The sequence below is a fragment of the Artemia sp. Qi Xiang Cuo genome, chromosome 10, assembly GCF_049724085.1.
Source record: "Artemia sp. Qi Xiang Cuo chromosome 10, ASM4972408v1, whole genome shotgun sequence".
Classification (NCBI taxonomy): Eukaryota; Metazoa; Arthropoda; class Branchiopoda; order Anostraca; family Artemiidae; genus Artemia; species Artemia sp. Qi Xiang Cuo.
In genome coordinates, this window is record NC_142803.1 from 61,824,375 (window position 1) to 61,833,931 (window position 9,557).

Sequence of the window (9,557 nt, forward strand, 5' to 3'; positions counted from 1 at the left end):
ATTTGCCAATATCCTGTTATCACGTCAAAACTTGTGTAGTATTTTGAACCTCCCAGACAATCTAATATCGTATCAATTCGTTGTAATTTCATAACATCATTTACCGTGACTGCAATTAGTGTTCTAAAATCTATGCATAATCTCCAGGTATTGTCTTTTTGCCTGACTATTACCAGTGAAAAAAACACCACTCGCTAACACTCTCTTTAATTGTACCCTGTTCTTCCATTTTTTTTATTTGGTCGTCTAGCCATGGTTTTAAATGATAAGGTGTTTTATACTGTACTTTTTTAATTGGAGGGCCCTGTAGGGGTATTTTGTGCGTGACTAAGTGAGTTAATCCGTAATCCGCTTTGTGTCTTGCGAATAACCATCTAAAGTCCCAAAGAACATTTATCACCTGGGTTTTTATGCTTTCCGGCAAATGTACTAAATTAAACTGTTGCAAAAAACAGCTTTTTCATTCCATACTTTTCTTCCGGTTGCGGTTTCGACGTCATTTGCTCGTGGCTATTAAAATTTACTTTTAATTCTGAGCCGCCTAGTGATTTTATTTCTGTATTTGAAGTCTTTTCCGGCGATTTTAGTGCTGTTTGGTTTAGCTTTACTTTATTATTCCTTAGATTTATAATTTTTGAATAAGTGATATTATTTTCAATTTTAATAATTTGATATTCCACGAAAATTGTGGGATATTCTTCGAGGGTGTACCCCCCTATTATTGCATCCATTGTTTTATTCTTCCCTCCTTTTGTATTTAATATTGCTAACACTTGAGCTTGAGCCCTTCTATTGTGATTTTCCCTTTTATTTTAAGTTATATCCCGAATTATCACTATCTTCATCTGCTGTTACACGAACCTGCCTATTAGTTTCGTTTGGCTGGTTTATGCTTATTTTATCATTTAGGGGTTCCCACATGATCCCATATTTTCATATAGCATCTACTCCTGGAATAAAAGGGAATGGTAGTTGTTTACATATTATCACCGTTGCTATTATTTTTTTTATCCCATGTGCTAAAGTTTAATGGAAATTCTCCCAAAAGTGTCAGCTTGTGACCTGTTAATTATGTCAGGGTGTTCTGGTATCTGCTTACGTGATTTTTTAAACTAGGAGGAAACCTCTTAAAAACTTCCTTTTCGAATTAATGATTTAGACGCACTTGTATCAAGTAAACACGGTAAATTTTGGAAACACTCAATTTTAAAACAACGCAAAATCGGTAGATTGTTATTACTTGTATCTGTATCACAACATTCTAAACTATAAAGGGGTCTTTGTAATGGTTCAGTTCTGTCGACCCTCAGAGGCTGGTTTCTCCGTTTAAATCCCCACTGTTTGACCAGAATTTTCGGGGGTTTCCCAGTTTTCTCCAGTGTTACTATTTTGACCTTGGGTGTTGTTTACCGTTTGATTTCTAGGCCTAAATTCAGGAATATTATTTGGTGTTTGCCAAGTATTATTTGTTTCCTGCCTTCTTAAATTTCTGCCCCCTCCCCTGTGCTTTGAATTGGTCTGTTGTCGGGTATCCCGGGCCTGCCTTATGCATTCTATTCCAACATTTTGCTGCATAGTGATTCGGTTTGCCACAATGATAGCAATTGAATTTTCCTATATTGCTTGGTGATTTACCCTTCCGCATGGGTTCTATAGCTATTTCTGTATATTCTTGGCCTGCCACTATTTGCTCTACTATTATCCTCGGGAGGATGAGGTGGGTGCCCATAATACTTGGTATTCCAAGTCATTAAGGATCTAATACCATGGGATTGGTCATCAAATGGGGAGGGGTCAGTCCATTGTGGGAGATTTTGGCCTTCCTCGCGTCTTTTTGGTTAACGATTTGGCTCCCCAAAGCTTACGCGCTTTCGCCCTCTTCCATAGTTAACATTTTCTTGGTTTCCTGTGCTATTTATTAACATCTGGTCAAACTTTTTAATTGCCTCGTCAATTTTTATTTCTGTTTCTACTAAGATTATAGTCTGCTCTAGATTTTCTGGTTTTCGTGATAATATTAGTCTTATTAGCTTTTTTTGGTAACCCTTGCGTAAAAGTATGTAATTGTTCTTTTCGTACCGTCTTATCACTTCCGCCTTTCTCTAACTGTAAGCAAACAGACCCTCAAATGTTGTCTGCATATTTCCTAATACTAGTTGACGTATTGAATGTCACTACCTCTGTTCTTAGCCTCTCGGAAACACTCGTTTCTATGAACCTTGTTTTAAAAGATTCAACTAGAGTGCTAATGTGCTTAGGCTCTTTTTCCTTAATTGCCTCAAAAGGTTTAAGGGCGCTTCCCTTTAATCTAGCTAAAAAGCATTGATCTTTGGCATTACCGTCAAACGACTAAGTTAATTCGTCAAAAATTTTCAATTTTTCGATAAACTCATCTACATCTGAAATTCCCGCGTATTCTGGTATAATTTTGGCAATTTCAAGTACCGTTGATAGTGAAACCATAGTCTCGTCTAGTAAAGCCATTTTTCTTCCAATATACGATTTGTATTTAGTCCTCTCGGCCGAGTTTTTCCAACTGCCACCAGCTGCGGTAAATTGGTTTTAAGGTTATAGGGTGAGGTTGTAGTCTATGCCTTTATTACTGCCTTTATAGGGGAGATAGCTATGGCCCTAAGGTAATTAAACTTTGGTAGTGTGCCTTAGGCTAGGACCTGACTAATGGGGCGTACCAGCTGGGAATATTCGAGGGACTAAATTAAGATTGTAGAGAGGTTGTCTATAACACAATATTTTTATTCAGCTAACACACAACGATACAGGGTCTGATAATATATAAGCCACTGGGACTGGCTTTCCCAGGGAACCAATAAATATAAGAAAGCTTCACTAAAGTACAATACAATAAGATACTTGAACACTTACAATAATCCAACAATATTCTAAGTTTTTTCTAAAATCAACGGACCAGAGGTCAGTCTGGCGTAAATTTAGTATAAAGCTTCCCGATCCCATAAAATGTATCTTTTATAGATTTCATCAACCACATCTTATTGGGGCTCACTGACGCACATAGCTAGTAAGTGGGGATTTCTCAATTTCCTATTAAGTATAGAACTGGCAGGATGTGTTTTTCAACTAAATAAAACCTGGTGTTTTGTATCTTTGTATTTCCGCCTTATTGTTTTTACTAAAATCAAATTTTGAATTAATTAGACAGCGTCACCACATGTCGATTTAAAATAGGTGGTGCCCGCCACCCTACCGATATTTTAGAATGTGCTAGAGTAAAAAAGATTGGGAACCCCTGTTCTATGTTGATGAATTTCGTTGAATGTTTCAGGTTTTCTTTTGGTTTATAAAAAGCAGATTTTAAAAACGATTTGCGAAAAAACTTGAATAGTCTATACATCGAATTTTATGTATGTTCATAATGTTTGTATATTTACATTTTTAGTCATAACTAAAAAGAAAAAGCAGTCAGATTTGTGTAATAAGCTTTACTGTTAAATTTTTCTACGTCTGTTTAATTTAAAATTTGTCTTAGAATTTGAAGACGCTTTACCGGGTGACCTTGAGAAGCCCCTTCATTTTCCAAGCCATCTTTTTTCACCAAAACGTGAAGATGTTCCCTTGCCCATCTTACCTAGTATTTCAGGACCATGTAAATTTGAATATGGCACCAAGGAATTGCAACCCAAATGTTCTAACAATGAAGGTACATATGAAAATTTTCACTTGAAAGTAGTTATGCGGATTTTAATATTTTTCAAAAAGCTTGATAATAAGCCCTAAAACTACATCTCAATATAAATTATACAATCTACATTCATAGTGTATGTTTTGTCTTCAAATAAAGAGGTAAAACTGTATATTATTTTGATTTCAAGTTGTTCGCCACCCTACCGATATTTTAGAATGTGCTCTAGAGTAAAAAAGGTTGGGAACCCCTGTTCTATTTTAATGAATTTTGTTGAATGTTTCAGGTTTTCTTTTGCTTTATAAAATGCAGATTTTAAAAACGATTGGAGAAAAAACCTGAATAGCCTATACATCTAATTTCATGTATGTTCATAATGTTTGTATATTTACATTTTTAGTCATAACTAAAAAGAAAAAGCAGTCAGATTTGTGTAATAAGCTTTACTGTTAAATTTTTCTACGTCTGTTTAATTTAAAATTTGTCTTAGAATTTGAAGACGCTTTACCGGGTGACCTTGAGAAGCCCCTTCATTCTCCAAGCCATCTTTTTTCACCAAAACGTGAAGATGTTCCCTTGCCCATCTTACCTAGTATTTCAGGACCATGTAAATTTGAATATGGCACCAAGAAATTGCAACCCAAATGTTCTAACAATGAAGGTACATATGAAGCATTGTGTTTTTGTTGATCGAAATGTATTGGATTATTGGACTTACTCTTAAGATATAACTTTTGTTTTATCTTTTTCCAATGTACAGTTGTTTGCCAAACCGCTTTTGTAGTATTTCATGTGCATTTTTAAATTTTCACTTGAAAGTAGTTATGCGGATTTTAATATTTTTCAAAAAGCTTGATAATAAGCCCTAAAACTACATCTCAATATAAATTATACAATCTACATTCATAGTGTATGTTTTGTCTTTAAATAAAGAGGTAAAACTGTATATTATTTTGATTTCAAGTTTTTCGCCACCCTACCGATATTTTAGAATGTGCTCTAGAGTAAAAAAGGTTGGGAACCCCTGTTCTATTTTAATGAATTTTGTTGAATGTTTCAGGTTTTCTTTTGCTTTATAAAAAGCAGATTTTAAAAACGATTGGAGAAAAAACCTGAATAGCATATACATTTAATTTTATGCATGTACAAAATGTTTGTATATTTACATTTTTACACGTTACTAAAAAGAAAAAGCAGTCAGATGTATTTAATAACCATTATTGTTAAATTTTTCTACGTCTGTTCAATTTGAAATTTGTTTTAGAATTTGAAGACGCTTTACCGAGTGACCTTGAGAAGCCCTTTCATTTTCCAAGCCATCTTTTGTCTCCAAAACGTGAAGATGTTCCCTTGCCTAACTTACCTAGTATTTCAGGACCATGTAAGTTTGAATACGACACCAAGGAATTGCAACCCAAATGTTCTAACAATGAAGGTACTTCTGAAACATTGTTTTTGTTGATCGGAATGTATTGGTTATTATTCTATAGGACAAAAATAGGACAAAGGGACTTGATCTTAAGATGAAACTTTTGTTTTATATTTTTCCATTGTGCAGTTGCTTATAGTATTTCATGAGCATTTTTAAATTTTCACTTGAAAGAAGTTTTGCAGGTTTTATTATTTTTTAAAAAGCTTGATAATAAGCCCTAAAACTATATCTCAATATAAATTATACAATCCACATTTATAGTGTATATTTTTGTCTTCAAATAAAGGGGTAAATTTGTCTATTATTTTGATTTCAAATTGAATTTGAAAGAAACTGAAAAAAAATGCTGTTATTATCTGTACTGCCTACCAGAAATTTTAAGTCTAGAATATGTGTTTACTGAAAACGCTAGATTAAAAAAAAATACCAAATTCATTTGGTGCAGATGAAGTCAAAAGTTTTTTTGTCTGTATTTAGAACGACAAAAGTCACGTTTTCTTTAGGTCTCACAAATAACAGTTCAAATAGGGATGAATCTTTTATACAAAATAAAAACGATGACAAAAAATACCTGATATTTTCTGAGGGTGATGTCACTATGTGTGACCGAAATATCAGGATTTTTTTTTTATTGTTGTTCACAGCCTATTAAGAATGTTTATCCTTATTTGAATGTTATTTGTAAGACCTGAGAAAACGTGACTTTTGTGTTTTTTTTAAATCCAAAGCTTTGTGGCTATCCAAAAATTTCTAACTTCAACATGTGATGTGCATTCTTTTAGCTCTACATCTTTTAGTTACTGTATTTTTTGTAGTGTTTCCTCTCCTTCACTTACGGTTTGATTTACAGTACGGTATACTTTTTGCTCTTTCGTTCCATTAGAATAACTAATTTTAAAAGCTAATATAAGTATAACCATGAGGGAGAGAAGAGGGATCGAGAAAACGTAATCATAAAGTTTTTGTTTCATAATGTTTATCGTAAAGTTAATGATTAAAACATAAACGTTTTGATCGTTTGATCGTAAAATTTTTGATGTTTTAAGGTTTTCTCTTTTGCTCTTTTGTTACATTAGAACAACTAATTTTAAAGGCTAATATAAGTATAACCATGAGGGAGAGAAGAGGGATCGAATATAAAATTAGTTGTTAAAACCTATCGAAAGATATAACCTATTGTTTTCTTTGTTTAAACTCTGTAGACTTTCAAAAATTTTGAAAGATATTTATTTTGTTTTCTGTTTTATGAGTTTCGATTTTTTGTGTTATTCGGTTTTTGTTTTTTTTTAACTCGAGACTTTAAAATTTTTAGGTCACTCTTCACCACACGTGCCCGGTCTTCTCTTACAGGGAAATACGTCACTGTTTGTTTCAAAAAATCCACCTACGAGTGGTTTCTCAAATGCTTGTGCATCAGAATCTGAAGGAAAAGGCTTAAAAAATCAGAAAATAGGTTTGAAAAGTTCCCTACAAAGTAAAAAGTATAGAAAATTGGAAAGATATCAAAGAATTCATAAAAAGAGAAAGGAATATAAATGTGAGGTATGTGACAAGATCTTTTTTCAGGCTTCAGACTTGAGCACGCATCAAAGAATTCATACAGGTGAGAAACCATTTAAGTGTGATGTTTGTGACAAAACCTTTTCTACGGCACAAAATTTGAACACACATAAAAGAGTGCATACGGGTGAGAAACCTTTTAAATGTGATGTGTGTGACCAAAACATTTCTCAAGGATCACATTTGAACAGACATCAAAGACTTCATATCGGTGAAAAACTGTATAAGTGCGATGTATGTGACAAAAATTTTGCTCTTTCTGCACGTTTGAACAACCATCGAAGAATACATACAAGGGATAAACCTTATAAGTGTGCTGTTTGTGACAAGACCTTTGCTCAGTCATAAAATTTGAAAAACCATCAGAGAAAGCACACGGGTGAGAAACCGTTTAAGTGTGATGTTTGTGACAAAACCTTTTCTACGGCACAACATTTGAACACACATAAAAGAGTGCACACGGGTGAAAAACCGTTTAAATGTGATGTATGTGACCAAACCTTTTCTCAAGGATCACAGTTGAACAGACATCAAATACTGCATACGGGTGAGAAACCGTTTAAGTGTGATGTTTGTGACAAGATCTTTTCTCTGTCTATAAGCTTGAAAAAACATCAAAGAATTCATAAGGGTGAGAAAACTTTTAAATGTGATGTTTGTGACAAGATCTTTGCTCAGTCATCAAGTTTGAAAACCCATCAAAGAATGCATATATGACCAAACCTTTCCTCAAGCAGTAAATTTGAACAAACACCAAAGGTGGCATACGGGTGAGTAGCCAATTACATGTATGTATGTATGTATGTGATGTATTTGAGAAATGTTCTTTGCAAGTTGTTTTAATACTTATCAAAGACTGTAATCAGGTGAAAAACCTCTCATATGTGCAAAAAAGCTTCTGATTTTTTCAATTTTTACAAGCAGTAGGTTTTCACAAATTTCGCTATACAAGTTTTACAAAAAATACATAGAGGAGTAAAGGAAGATTTTTGTAACACAAGCTGTGGCCTTATTTGTTTGTGGCTATTATTCTTACAACCAATTAGTAATACATCAAATTAGTTTTTTGTTCAATGTTTTTTTATGTGTTTAATTTCTTTAGCAATTTTCGTAACAAAAGTGATGAATGTAAGAAGTGCTTGTCTACATCAAGGTTTTTGATGAAAAATTATTGCTATTCCAGTCTGGTTAATTTTTATATTTACATTAGCACTTTTGATATTTATATAATTTTCTGGGAATTATGTTTTTTGAAAGTGAAGATTGTTTTTTTCATCCATCCAATGGGGAAACACACAAACCAAAGAAGGCAAATCCCTATCTTCTGAAAATAATTTCCACTGAAATTGATAATCCCAATAGAAAGAGAAGTATACATTGTCCATAACTGAATTCATAGTGGTTGTGATTTCTAAACAACAAAAAAATTTACGCCAGAAAAGAATAAAAAATTAGTTGTCATTTTTTTCATTTAGTTCCCTAAAAATAACAAAAGATTAAGCAAATGAAAGGGCTAAAGAAACGGGACCCATGTATCCATTGACAAAAACAATTTTTTTTAATTTGTTCATATTGCTTAATATTTTATAATTTCTATTATAATAATTTAATGCAAAAAATATCAGTGCCTTTATTTTACTCATATATTTAATTTACTCTTAGCTAGAAAATTTTTAGGGTGGAGGGGAGCCCAAAATACCCTTAGGAAGAAGATTATTGTCTCGATCAGTCGAGACAAGCTAATAAATGTAATCCTCGCTGTTAAACCCCTGATATCTTCTAATAGCAGAGAATCCTACCCCAATGCCAATTCTAAGCGCTCAGCTAAATATATTTCTACAACTTATTAGAATATATTAAATTATTATAGCAAAAGATGATTTGCATTAAATTATTTTACTATTTTTTGCATTAAATTATTATAATAGAAATTAGTAAATATTATAAACAAATTATTCCTTTTGTCATTTTCTTCCTTTTGTTTTTCTTCTATTTTTTGCTGTCTTAATTAAAAGTTTTATTTGTTGTCATTTATTGAGTTGCAATGAGGTTTAATAAATTATGAGTAACAGACTGCAAATTTGTTCCCTTAATTAAACATCATAGTTGATATATCCTCAAGGTAATCGTTTTTCGCGAATGATATAATTATTGATTGTCAGTTATGATTGTCAGAAAAGTAAAAATATAAAGATTTCGAAAATCTGGACACATAGTAACCTTTGATTTATTTTTACACCTCCTCAAGTTTCCCTGAAAAATTAAACTTGATATCCTTCCTATAACATTGCATCTATGCAATTTTTACAACCAGGATGCACTTACACCTTTTTGATTTGGCTCAACTATGAGAGCGGAAGCAGTAATAGTAGGAGCCCTGACAATTTCGACTTAATACTCTCAGTCGTTTTTGATATTGCTGAGACGTCTTATTGACAACCAGCAGACACATAGTGTCTTTTGGTTTAGTTTTAAAACAATATAAAACTGCTCTTGAAAGTTTCCACTTTATGCCCCATTCTAAAATATCCTGCCTGGATATCTTGGCAACCTGGATGCACTTAAGCTAGTAGTAGTGGTAGAATTAGCAGGAAAAGTGGTTGTAATATTCCAGGTACACCTGGAAGTGACAGGTTAATACCTTAAACCGCTGCTGGGATACTGCTAACACACTCTTTGGTAATCCACATTGTGGCTTTCGATTCAGTTTAACACAGCCTTTGCCGCTCTCTGAAAGTGGAACTAATACCATTAGCAAATTATTTCTTATGTGTATAGTTTCTTTAGAAATTTCATCATCATCCTGTGAAAAGTAGTGATACATATTTGCTTTATTGTAACAAATGTGATGAATGTAATAAATGCTTGTCTACATCAAGATTTTTAAAGAAAAATTAATGCTGTTGA

General features: G+C 32.9%; 1 pseudogene across 1 annotated transcript; it reads left to right on the forward strand.

Annotated features, from left to right (window-relative positions):
* The first annotated feature begins 3,634 nt into the window (after nucleotides 1-3,634).
* On the forward strand, nucleotides 3,635-7,584 carry LOC148948002 (uncharacterized; annotated as a pseudogene). Its single transcript, XR_016142372.1, has 5 exons — nucleotides 3,635-3,676; nucleotides 3,888-3,897; nucleotides 4,149-4,319; nucleotides 4,923-5,093; nucleotides 6,403-7,584. The product of XR_016142372.1 is annotated as an uncharacterized LOC148948002 (transcript).
* Nucleotides 7,585-9,557: the final 1,973 nt, after the last annotated feature.